We start from the raw sequence: 12114 nt of genomic DNA, 5'->3' as shown, positions 1-12114 counted from the left end.
TGCTTCTGCCTCTGCCTATGTCTCTGGCTCTTTCTCTCTGTATCTCTCATGAATAAATAAATAAAATATTTTTTAAAAAGCCCTTGTCTCATAACCTCCATGTCTGGATATCTTGTGGTTGGCATCTGTTTATTGCTTTTTCACTTGAGAATATATTTTCCTGATTCTTGGTATGTTAAGCAATTTTGGATTATATCACAGACATGTAAATGTTATGTTATTTTGACTGTGAGTTCCACTATAATCTCTTGGAGAATTTTGATGTTTTGTTTTATCAAGCAATCAACACAGATTCTGAGAACAAGCATTCCCACCTCAGGCAGTTATGATGCTAAACCATTACAGTTGCTTGTTTTTGACAAATGCCCTGAGGATAGACTATAACCACTCAACAAGCTCTGAGTCTGACCAAATAAAGAGAAGCTCTGTGATTAAGTCTTTTCCAGGGACTCACAGGTCAGACAATGACAATTCTCTTGGTTGCTTCCAACTTTGGGAAATTATGAATAAAGCTGCTATAAGCATTTGTTTGTTATAAGATTTTGTGTTTATCTTTTAGAAGGAGTTTTACATTAACAGTATATATGCTCACTACTATCTGTTCTCCTGCTGATTAAAACTGAAATCTCTGGACAAAACAAAAAAGGTAATAACTCTGAACTCTGAAAAATAAACCAAAGTAGGTGGTTTTTGAGGGGTAGTAAATAGAATTCAAGAAATGACATGAAATGGAGTAAGCTTCCTGTTTATTTTTACCAAGGACAACAGAACAGCAAAATGGGAGAGAATAGTTTTTTCAACACATGGTGCTGAAATAACAAGATAGTTACATGCCAAAAAAAAAAAAAAATCAGATTGATTCCCTTTCTCACGCCATACACAAAAATTAATTCAAAATATATCTAAGATCAAAATTAGGAGCTAAAAATATAAAATGCTTAGAAGAAACCAGTAGTGAATCTTCATGACCTTAGTTGAGCGATGTTTTCTTAGATACAACACTGAAAGTGCAAGCAACAAAATTTCAAATGGCTAAATTGGACTTCATCAAAATTAAAAGCTTTTGTGCATCAAAAGACATTATCAAGAAAGTGAAAAGATAACCTACAGAATGGGAGAAACATTTGCAAATCATGTATCTGGTAAGGGACTTGTATCCAGAATATATAAAGAACTCTAACAACAGTAAAAGAACAAATAATTCAATTTTTCTAATATGCAAAACATTTGAATAGGTATATATCTAAAAGTGTAGAAGTGACCGGTAAGCACATTGTCTTCATCAGCTTAGACTGCTGTAACAAAGTACCATAGACTAGGTAGCTTAAACAACAAACCTTTATTTCTTACAGTTCTGGAGCCTGGAAAGTCTAAGATCAAGGCATCAGCAGATTCAGCAGATTCAACATCTGGTGAGGGTCTGCTTCTTATTTCACAGACAACTGTTTTCTTGCTGTTTCCTCACATGACCAAAGGGGCAGGAGAGCTCTCTGAGGTCTCTTTATAAAAGCATTCATCCCATTCATGTGGGCTCCACTTTTATAATCTAATCACCCACAGAAGGTCCTACTTCCAAATATTATCACATTGGGGATTAGGATTTCAGTACGCGAATTTTAAGGGAACACAAAGATAATACACATGAAAAGATGTTCAATGTAATTAGTAGGGGAATGCAAATCGAATCCACAATGATATACCCATTTTATATCCACTAGGATGGCTAAGACTTTAAAAAGAAAGACAATACCAATGGTTGGCAAGAACGTGGATGACTTGGAAGCCTTACCCATCACTAACATGATTGCAAAATGTTGCAGCAATTTGGGAAACATGTTGGCAGTCCCTCAAACATTAAATATAGAGTCACCATATGACCTGGCAGTTCTACTTCTAGGAATATGGCCAAGAGAAATGAAAACATATGTCCACACAAAAACTTACACGTAAATGTTCATAGCAGCATTATTCACAACATCCAAAAAGTGGAAACAACTCAAATGTCCACTGGAGGATGAATGGATAAACAAAATGTGGTGTATCAGTACAGTGGATTATTATTCATCAATAGACAGGAATGAAACACCGACATATACTATAACATGGATGAATCTTGAAAACATGATGCTAAGTGAAAGAAGCTGTGACAAAAGAACACCTATCATACGGTTCCAGGTATTTGAAATGTCCAGAATAGGCAATTCCACAAAGATAGAAAGCAGATTGGTGGCTTCTAGGAGGTGAGGGAAGGGAGGAATGTGGAGTGGCAGCGGACAGGTGTGGGCGGTGGACACATCCTAACACTAGATGGTCATGCTAGTTGCACAATCTCAAATATACCAAAACCTCAAATTGTGCTCTGAAATAGTGAATCTAAAATATGTGAACTTTAACTCAATAAGGCTATTATTTGAAAAATAAAATAGCATTATTATTATTAGCATTTTCGCCTCAATATCACAATGATAATGTCTAAAAGCTTGTTAACAGGCAGTGCTGACAAGGATGTGGATAAAAAGGTACTTTATCTGAAGACCACATGAAGGTGGTCACGTAAGTTGATGCAACCTCTTTCATGGGCAACCCTGTAGTTTCTATCAATATTTAATGTGCTACACCCAGAATTTCAAGTTCTAGAAAAATGTTCTATTAGCCAATTCATATTTGTATACAACAGATTTGGCAGCTCTATGTGTGTTAATGTGTGTTAATACACAATGATCCGTAAGTTATATTGTTGGGGACACCTGGGTGGCTCAGTGGTTGAGCCTCTACCTTTGGCTCAGGACATGATCCCGGGGTCCTGGGATCAAGTCCCACATCAGGCTTGCCGTGGGAAGCCTGCTTCTCCCTCTGCCTATGTCTCTGGCTCTCTCTCTGTGCTTCTCATGAATAAATAAACAAAATCTTTAAAAAGATACATTGTTGGACTGACAAAATTCAAAGAACTTCTGAGTTTTAGTTAATAACATTGTACCGTTGTTAATTTCTTGATTTTGATAGATATGTAATGGCTATATAAGGTTTCAATGCCAGGATAAGCTGGATAAAGGTTATTTGGGAACTTTCTGAACTATTTTTGCTACATTTTTGTTAAGTCTAAGACTATAGCAAAATAAAAGGTTAAAATACCATATATCGTTTCATAGTAAATGTACATCTCCTCAAAATATAGCTGCTTGTGTGGAAATGAACACCAAATTCAGGAGAATGTTTCCTACAATCAGGAGAATCAGGAGAAGTATAAAGGGGTGACTTCAACTATTCTTGCAATAGTTTGCTCTATGAGCTGCATGATAGATATTAAAGCATTCATTGCATTATTCTTTGGCATTTTTATGTATGTGGTTTTCCTAACAGATTGTTAACAGGAACGTGCACACACACAAAAAAAGACAATACAAAAACTTTGCAATCAATTCCAGAAGTCTACAAATGTCCCCGAGCCCCCATAGATCCCAGGATGAAAGTTCTTGGTTTGAAGAATTTCCTGGTCTTAGGAAATCCATTTGCCTCACAGAGGTACTCCTCACTCCACTGCCAGATGCATCCAGAGAGGGAAGTGTTTCTGCAGGGATGCCCTTCTGTCCCTGGGAGGGAGGAAGGGGCAGTCTGATGGAGTGGAGAGAGTGGAGACAGAGGGAAACCCTTGGAACCGGCATTTGTTCTATGGCAAGAGCTGTCCTCATATTCATGGAGAGACACCACCTGCCCATTCGGGAAGGTACAGTGAGATTCTCCGCCTGGGCTCCCCACACTGGTGTGAATTATTTTTGTCCATATTGATGACTCATAGTTTCAATGAGAGAACAGCCAGTCCCTAGCAACCATGCATTATTATTTTTTCCCCAGGCATGTCCAACTTCTCTGGATTCCTATGGAGACTGTTATTTTCTTCCGACTTCAAACTTTATATGACACACGAGACAAAATCTTCACAGCTTTTCCACTTTCTTATCAGTAGTGTGGATGTGGATAGAGCCAGAATAGGAGCAGAAAAACAGCTGTGGACCCAGATTCTTCAAATAGGCAGGCTGCTTCTGCACTTTTTAAACCTCAAGGGACAAGGCTCCAGAGTAATCCTGGCATCCTCTCAACTTTTATTAATGGCTTCATGGCTTCCAAAGGGCAGGATGGATCATGAGACATGTCTTGGAGGCTCATGTGGCCTCCTGGTTCTAGATTGGATACTGAACATCCAAGAAAATACTACAGAGAGCAAGATGAATAGGAACTAGAATAAACAGGAGAAAACCTGAGCTGTTTTTCTAGCAATTTGCCTTTTAAACCTGGTTCCTATGGATTTGCTCCACCACCTTTTAGTTCTTGTGTTCCTGACAGCACTTTGCTTCAGAGAACTGTCTCTCCCAGGGAAGTGCTCCCTCCGCCCTCCTGCGGTCCATCACCGCAGCTTTGTCCTTCCTTGGCCTTCCCTATGGATACTCCTTGTCTTTTGCCAGTGCTTCTGGGCCTTTCTGATCTAAGAGTGACAGTGCCTGAGACTCAGATGACAAGCCCTCTTCTGAGCACTGCCTGGCATCCTAAGTAACCAGATCCATTCCTTGACCTCAAGACCCCTCCAGGCCCCAACAACTCCCATTCCAGTGGTTCTCTGACAAACCCACTTGGGAACTGCCCAGCGACCCCCAACTGTGTGTCTAGAATTGTCTCCTTCCTCCCGTGAATGTTCTCCAGCTCTCTGGCTCCACATGCTGTGCCTGTGTTACCCTCCTGCCTGTCACAGACCTGGGAGTCCTTCTCACCGTTCCTTATTTCAGCAAACCTTGTCCGCTCTCCCACAAAAACCTCATCTCAGGGCTGCAGTGCTGAGTCTTGATGCCATGGGCACAAGGTGGTTCCCTCCTGATGCCCCACAGAGCATCAGGTGGCCAACCCGGAAGAACATTTCCAACAGCTTCACTTTATACAGTGGAGCCGTGATAACGGCCATGAGTTGTCACAGTGGCCACAGGTGCAACTGTTCTGGAGGGAGGGAGGTCACTGCCTGCAGATGGCAGCAGCAGGGACCCTCTGCACAAAGGCTGTGGCTTCATGGGGGTTGCTGCAGAGACTTCCCTCTGCGGTGGTTTATTTAGGGAAGAGAAGAGCTGGATGTGGGCCAGGCGGAGCTGGGGTTCCTGCAGCAGGTGTGGGGAGGAGACGTGCACCTGCCCTGCTGCCAGAGCAGCGTGGCCCCCTCCCCGGGTTGGCTCAGGGCCCCCTTGGGAAATGCGGGAAACCCAACTCTGCACTTGTTTATCTGGTTCCTCGCATCAGCCTGCTACCTCGGCCCTGGGAGGAGGGGTCCCCAAGTATGAGGGCTATGTGAAAGTTAGCACCTTCCCCAAACCGCTGAGTCAGACGAGTCTGCTCCTGCCTGCACGTCCCATCCCATCCCAATTTCTAACAGGCACACAGGACCACAGACAACTTAGAAACAAAATACAAGTTTGTTTGCATGACGTCTCTATGCAGCCGACCCACCTTCTCAGAAACACAAGCCCCTTGTACCGACCGTCAGAGGAGCCCCACTGCGGTAAAAGCACATGGGGTTCGCTGCCAGGTCTCACCCCGAGATTCCAAGGGCACCGTGGACCACAACGTTGGGCGCGGAGGACCTGAGTCAGGGCCAGGAGGATGGTGGTACGTGACACCTGCCAGGTCTGGGGCGGGCAGAGAGGCAGACTGCCGGTGGCTGGGGAGGGAGGACAGGAAATGGGGTGGGTGGGGGAGCCGGGCAGCAGGGCACCCACAGCCTCCGCCCTGCATCAGCCCCAGAGCCTCAGGGCACAGCCAGCCTGGCACTCAGTGGGCAGGCTCTCAGGGCTTCTGCTGCTGCTGCTGCTCCTGCTGCCACAATGTTTTCTGAAGGAGACTCCGGGCTGCCTTTGGCAGTGGGAGATTGGGACTGCAAGGGTTAATTACTAGTTAATCAGTATTAATTGTCATTTGGTACTGGGCAAATTTGTTACCTTCTCTGAGATGCATTTTCCTCGTTGGCAAAATGAGGATGAGAAGCACTTGGCAAGATTGTAATAAGGATTAAAAGTATATGTGTTTATGTATATGAATATGTATATGAGTACCTTCATATAAATATGTATATTATATATAGATGTGTATGTATATGAGTATGAATATAAATATGTCTACTGTATACATGTATATTACTGTGTATGTGTTCATAAGTATTGACTGTATTATGGATATGAATGTATATGCTAATTCTCATATATGTATTATATAAATATGTAAGTATATGCATTATCATGTGTATTTATTATACAAATATGTAAATGTGTGCCTGTATACATATATGAATGTGTAGATGTGTTATGTATACATATGTGAATTGTGTAGTGTATATGTATACATGTGTACACATGTATGTATATGAATGGGTAAAGTTCACATGTGTGTGGATATGCACATATGAACTGCATCTTGCATGTAAAGTGGTTGTCACATGATCACTTCCTTGTTCTGTGCCACAGCTAAGCCCTACCACCCCTCCCATGGTTCGCACCTTCCCAGAGGCCTACCCCTGCCTGACAGAGTGATGCCTCGAGGAGGCTTTGCCATCCTAGGCTGGGCCAGTGTGCTCAGACACACAGCTTAAACCACTCACCTGCCTATCCCAAGAGACCATCTCGCACACCCTGATTACCTTCATTCACCAGGCCACCCTCACCCAGATGTTCCGTGCTCCCTGCTGCATGCACTCCCCAGTCTGACCCAATTTTCTACCTTCTCAGACCCTTCCCCTGTACAACTGAAATCTTCCTTCTTATTTTTAATTACTTTACTAGTGTGTAAGTAACATGCAGTACATTGTACGTATTTAGCTTTTATTATTTGATGGGTGTCAACATGTGCATACTCCTGTGAAGTCATCACCACCAGCAGGATCATGAGTGCCTCCAGCATACCTGAACACTTCCCCACACCCATTGTCATCCGTCTCCCGCCCAGCTCCCATCCTGCAACCACACACATGTTTTCTGTAGCTAAATACTATCTTGTATTTAACAGACTGAGCTACACAGGCACCCCGCAAGTTGATGCTTTAAATGAAGTGAGGTAAGGGCCTACATTTTTGGTTTTGTCTTTATATGGCTACCACTTGTCCTAGGACTGCTTGTTGAGGAGATTATCCTTGCCTTGGCACTTTTGTCAAAAATTAATTGATTATAGTTATGAGTCTATTTTTGCACTTTTCCATTTATCTTTTTCTGTCTGTATGTCAATATCACATGGCTTTGATTAATGTAAATATATAATGTGTCCTTAAATTATTTAAGATTGGGGCACCTGGCTGGCTCATTGGTTGAGCATCTGCCTTTGGCTAAGGTAGTAATCCCCGGGGTTCTGGGATACAGTCCTTCATCGGTCTCCCCACAGGAAGCCTGCTTCTCCCTCTGCCTATGTCTCTGCCTCTCTTTCTCTGTGTTTCTCATGAATAAATAAATAAAATCTTTAGAAAGTTAATTATTTAAGATAAATTAGCCAAATCCATTCTTTTTCAATATCACTTTGACCATGTTAAGTCATTTGCATTTCCATTTAAATTTTATAATTAGCTTTTCAACATCTATGCTAAAAACCCTGCCAGGATTTGATTTGAGTTGCCTTGAATCCAAAGAACAATTTAAGGAGAACTGACATCTTAACACTATTGTTCTCCCATCCATGAACATAGTATATCTCTCCATTATCTACATTGTCTTTTATATTTTTTCAGCAGTATTTTTAAATTTTTATTTATTTATTCATGACAGATACACAGAGAGAGAGGCAGAGACACAGGCAGAGGGAGAAGCAGGCTCCAGGCAGGAAGCCCAACGTGGGACTCGATCTTGGGTCTCCAGAATCAAACCCCGGGCTAAAGGCAGCACTAAACCACTGGGCCACTGGGGCTGCTCAGTTTTTTTTTAAGATTTTAGGGGATCCCTGGGTGGCTTCAGCACCTGCTTTTGGCCCAGGATGTGATCCTGGGGTCCCAGGATGGAGTCCCATGCCAGGCTCCTGACACGGAGCCTGCTTCTCTCTCTGCTTGTGTCTCTGCCTCTCTCTCTCTCTCTCTCTCTCTCTGTCTCTCATGAATAAATAAAATTTAAGAATCTAAAAAATATATATTTTATTTATTTATTCATGAGAGACATAGAGAGAGAGGCAGACACATAAGCAGAGGGAGAAGCAGGCTCCTTAGGGAGTCTGATGTGGGACTTGATCTCAGGACCGGGATCATGCCCTGAGCCAAAGGCAGATGCTCAACCGCTGAGCCACCCAGGTGTCCCTTTTCAGCAGTTTTTTTTTTTCCAGCAGTTGTTTACAGCAAGATACTACAAATAAGAGAAATGTCCATAATTAGATAATATAATATAGATTGTAATCCATCCATATTTTATCAGGTAAGAGACATGTATTATTAGACAAAATAGAAATCTCAAATTACAGTAGATTAAAAAGATTAAAGTTCAATTTTCTGTAATGTGTAAATCTTAAAGGAGACGATTCAAGGCTTATGTGGAAGGTCCAAGATAGGTTTAGAAGCCCAGGTGGCTCTGATATCTTCCTTATCGATCTTACCACATCGCTTCCCTCCACAGTGAAAGTGACTGCTAGAACTATAATAAACTTATCCATAATACAGACAGAAAGTTGGAGGAGAGTGGGGATTGGGACCTACTGCTTACAACACAGCAGGAAAGTTGGGGACATGACTGAGACAAATGGAGTAGAGATGAATAATAATTTAAAGAAGTAAAGGTAAAAAGTGGGATATTCAAATGACATGCATATGAGATACAGCAGATATATTGTCCCAAAAGGGAGAATCAAAATAACAGCAAAGAATGCCAAGCTACACGTTATAGAGAAATATGCTATAAATTATAAACTATAAGAAATAGGGACATCTGGGTATCTCAGTGGTTGAGCATCTGCCTTCGGCTAAGGGTGTGATCCCAGAGTCCTGGGATCGAGTCCTGCTTTGGGCTCCCTGCATGGAGTCTGCTTCTCCCTCTGCCTATGTCTCTGCCTCTCTCTGTGTGTCTCTCATGAATAAATCAATAAAATCTTAAAAAAGAAGGAAAGAAAAAATATATGCTGTTTAGATTGAAAAGCCCACCACAGCCTTTGAAGAATGGACACAGAACAATCCAGAAGTTACTGAAAAGCAATGGTAAAGAAGAAACCTTTGAACATTCAGACAGAAAAGGTAAAGTCACCTATTGGAGAAAACTATCAGACTGGCTCCAGAATAACTCATAGCATGTTCCATCTATTAGTGGAGCAGTAGCTATAGATTCTTTTTTTCTTAAGATTTTATTTATTTATTCATGAGAGACATAGAGCAAGAGGCAGAGACATAGACAGAGGGAGAAGTAGGCTCCTGCAGGGAGCTCAATGTGGGACTCAATCCCCAGACTGGGATCATGCCCTGAGCTGAAAGCAGATGGGCTCAACCACTAAGCCACTACGGCATCCCAATATCTACAGATTCTTAAGAAAGAAGTGGGGTTGATAAGTTTTTTACTCAAATTATTGTTTGAGGCATGGAAGGATAGAATGTGGATTAAAAAGATAGAAATAAAAGTCACTGCTGAACAGAACTAAAGAGTCCAGTTTACTAGAAGTACACATGTAAAACAAAACAACAAAAACATACTGATCAATGTAGTGGGAAACACGTTCTAAATAAGCAACAAAACTTGTAAGTATAAGATAAAAATCATGACAAATTGAATATTAAAGAGATCCTCCATAATAATAAATACAACTGGGATAATCTTGTTTTTACAAGAGAGACTGCCAAATTGGATCCAAAGGCAAAACCTAACACACACAATATATTAAAAACAAAATAAAGTCACTCAAGATGAAACACGGCTGAGTGAGAAACGTAGTTGGTTCCACCTGGGGAATGGGGCCACCATCGGGGATGAGACACACATGTTCTTCCCTGCAGATTACCTTGCATGTATAACGGTTTTAAGTTCAACGTTGTCATAACCAGGAAGGTAAAGTTAGTTAAACAGGCAGTGAAAAGCAGCAGCCACAGTGAGGCCTACCTGGAAAAGACACTTGAATTCAAACTATTTTAAAAACATGCTGTGGCCAAGAAAAATACTCTGTAGGTCAGATACACAAGACAAGAGTTTCTGATCTTGATGTTTTTCTTAAAAGAAGAAAAGTATTTGCAGAGGAGGTAAAGTAAGGTGGTTAGTAACAGGGAGTTACTACGTTCAAACACTGAATGAGATAACAGGCAGAGGCGAGGACACCAAGTGACATGGAGAGCAGGCCAGGGCTGGCAGTGGGGGGCCACAGAGAGGGCAGGCTGAGGAGCTGCTTTGAGCTATAATCATTTAAGTTCAATTTGTATCCATCCTATTACACTGTGAGCTTCATGTGAATAATTCTCTATCTGTCACCGTGCATCACACTTAGAAGAGAGTCAGCCTAGAGTCACAGAAAACCTTTGGATTTAGAATCAGATAAGCATGAATTCAATCCCAACCAATTACTGCAACCCACGTTCATAACAGTTATGCTATTTGGCTTCTTCCAAATATACTAAGGTGTGGGAAATATTGAAAAGAAAACATATATATCCTGATGTTTATCCTTAGGACTTTATATTTATCATTTATGCTTGTCAGAACAACCAAGTCAGGTGGTTGTGAAGTTCCCCCTGCCCACCACACCCTGCCAGGCGCTGGTGGCTGTCCTTTCTCTGAGCCCCATCCCTCAGCTCCCCACCCTCCTACATCTTCACCAAACTATCATCACTATCCATCAGTTCAGGACCGTAAGGTTTTCCTCTAACCTAGGTAAAGCATCCAGGATGAGACAGCAGAACAAGAGAACCACTATTAACTTGTGCGCAGTTACCCTTACAAGCCACTAAACCCACTGTTTGCCCTCAGAGCCCTCAGGTCAGACCTGTTTACCTTCATGAATAACCAAGCATTCAGGAACGCACACAGAATCTATTTGCCTCATCCGGAGTGAATGTTCTCACAGTCAGGACTGCAATAAGCGCGAGTCATAGATCACCCTCCTCCCCTTGACATTTCTGATCCATGGCGGCCTGACCCAACCCCCAGAGAAAAACACTGGACCTCCAGCTACATCTAATTAGAAGTTATGAGACCTAAAAAATGCTTTAGAAACAAATGAAAAACCCACTTAGAGAACTCTGATTCACCACGTTTTCTTTCTAAAAATTCCATTGGCAACTTTTTACTAATCATCACCATGACATGGGACAACCTATCCGCCCAGTGCCACAGGTTAATTCTGAATTTCAAGCCCACCTGACTTTGGATTAGCTGGGCAGGGGGCAGCAAGGGAGCAGCTGGGGCCTCCGGCTGCATCACCAGCAACAGAATGTAAGTCAGCCACCAGCCCTGGGATGCCTGGTTACACTGCTAGGCTGATCACTTTGGCTGAGAAGGCATCCAAACCAGATGTCAAAATCCCGTAGCTTCACCTGTAGGAGGTTGGAAAAGCATCTCAGTAAATATGGCTTCATCACATCTTCAGAATACTTCAAATCATTTCTGTGAAGTTTTGTGTTATCCACTGGAAATTGTTTCCAACAGGTTATGTGTTATGACATTAATTTACCAAGATAAAGAAATAAACAATGGTTTCTTTTCAGAATACTTTTAACTCAGTTATGCGTGAAATTGTGAGCAACCAAGCCAGGTGTCATCCTATTTGAATATACGCTGTCATGCCTTAAAGAGTTATGCTGTTTAAAAATAATCTGGAATGATTTTTAAATAATCCAGACTAACCCAACAATTTAATTTTAATTTAGTCAGGCTGTTGGAGAGGGACCACGTTACATGTAATTATCTTGCCCTTGAAAACGCCCAAGGCATGACGTAGTAGAAAGACCATGGACTTTGGAGACAGACGCAGACCTTGGTTTTACTTTGAACATCCCATTAATTATGTAAGCTTGGACGCACATCTGAAAACTTCAAGCTACAGTATGATGATGAAAGTAGAATTATATGACACCTACCTCATCTAGGTTACCACGGAGACAAACAGCTACAAGAAAGCATTTCATTGGCATAAAACTGGCCTGTTGGTCTA

At 41.8% G+C, this 12114-nt stretch overlaps 1 long non-coding RNA gene across 1 annotated transcript in view; it reads right to left on the bottom strand.

Annotated features, from left to right (window-relative positions):
- LOC140595669 (uncharacterized) overlaps nucleotides 1-11034 on the bottom strand; it is a 47845-nt gene extending 36811 nt beyond the window's left edge. The window contains exon 1 of the long non-coding RNA XR_011997474.1: nucleotides 10956-11034. This is a non-coding gene — a long non-coding RNA (uncharacterized lncRNA). The remainder of the gene's footprint in view (nucleotides 1-10955) is intronic.
- Nucleotides 11035-12114: the final 1080 nt, after the last annotated feature.

The sequence above is a fragment of the Vulpes vulpes genome, chromosome 1 (assembly GCF_048418805.1).
Source record: "Vulpes vulpes isolate BD-2025 chromosome 1, VulVul3, whole genome shotgun sequence".
Classification (NCBI taxonomy): domain Eukaryota; kingdom Metazoa; phylum Chordata; class Mammalia; order Carnivora; family Canidae; genus Vulpes; species Vulpes vulpes.
Note: the sequence above shows the minus strand (reverse complement) of the source record. Positions and strands in the feature narration are given on the sequence as shown.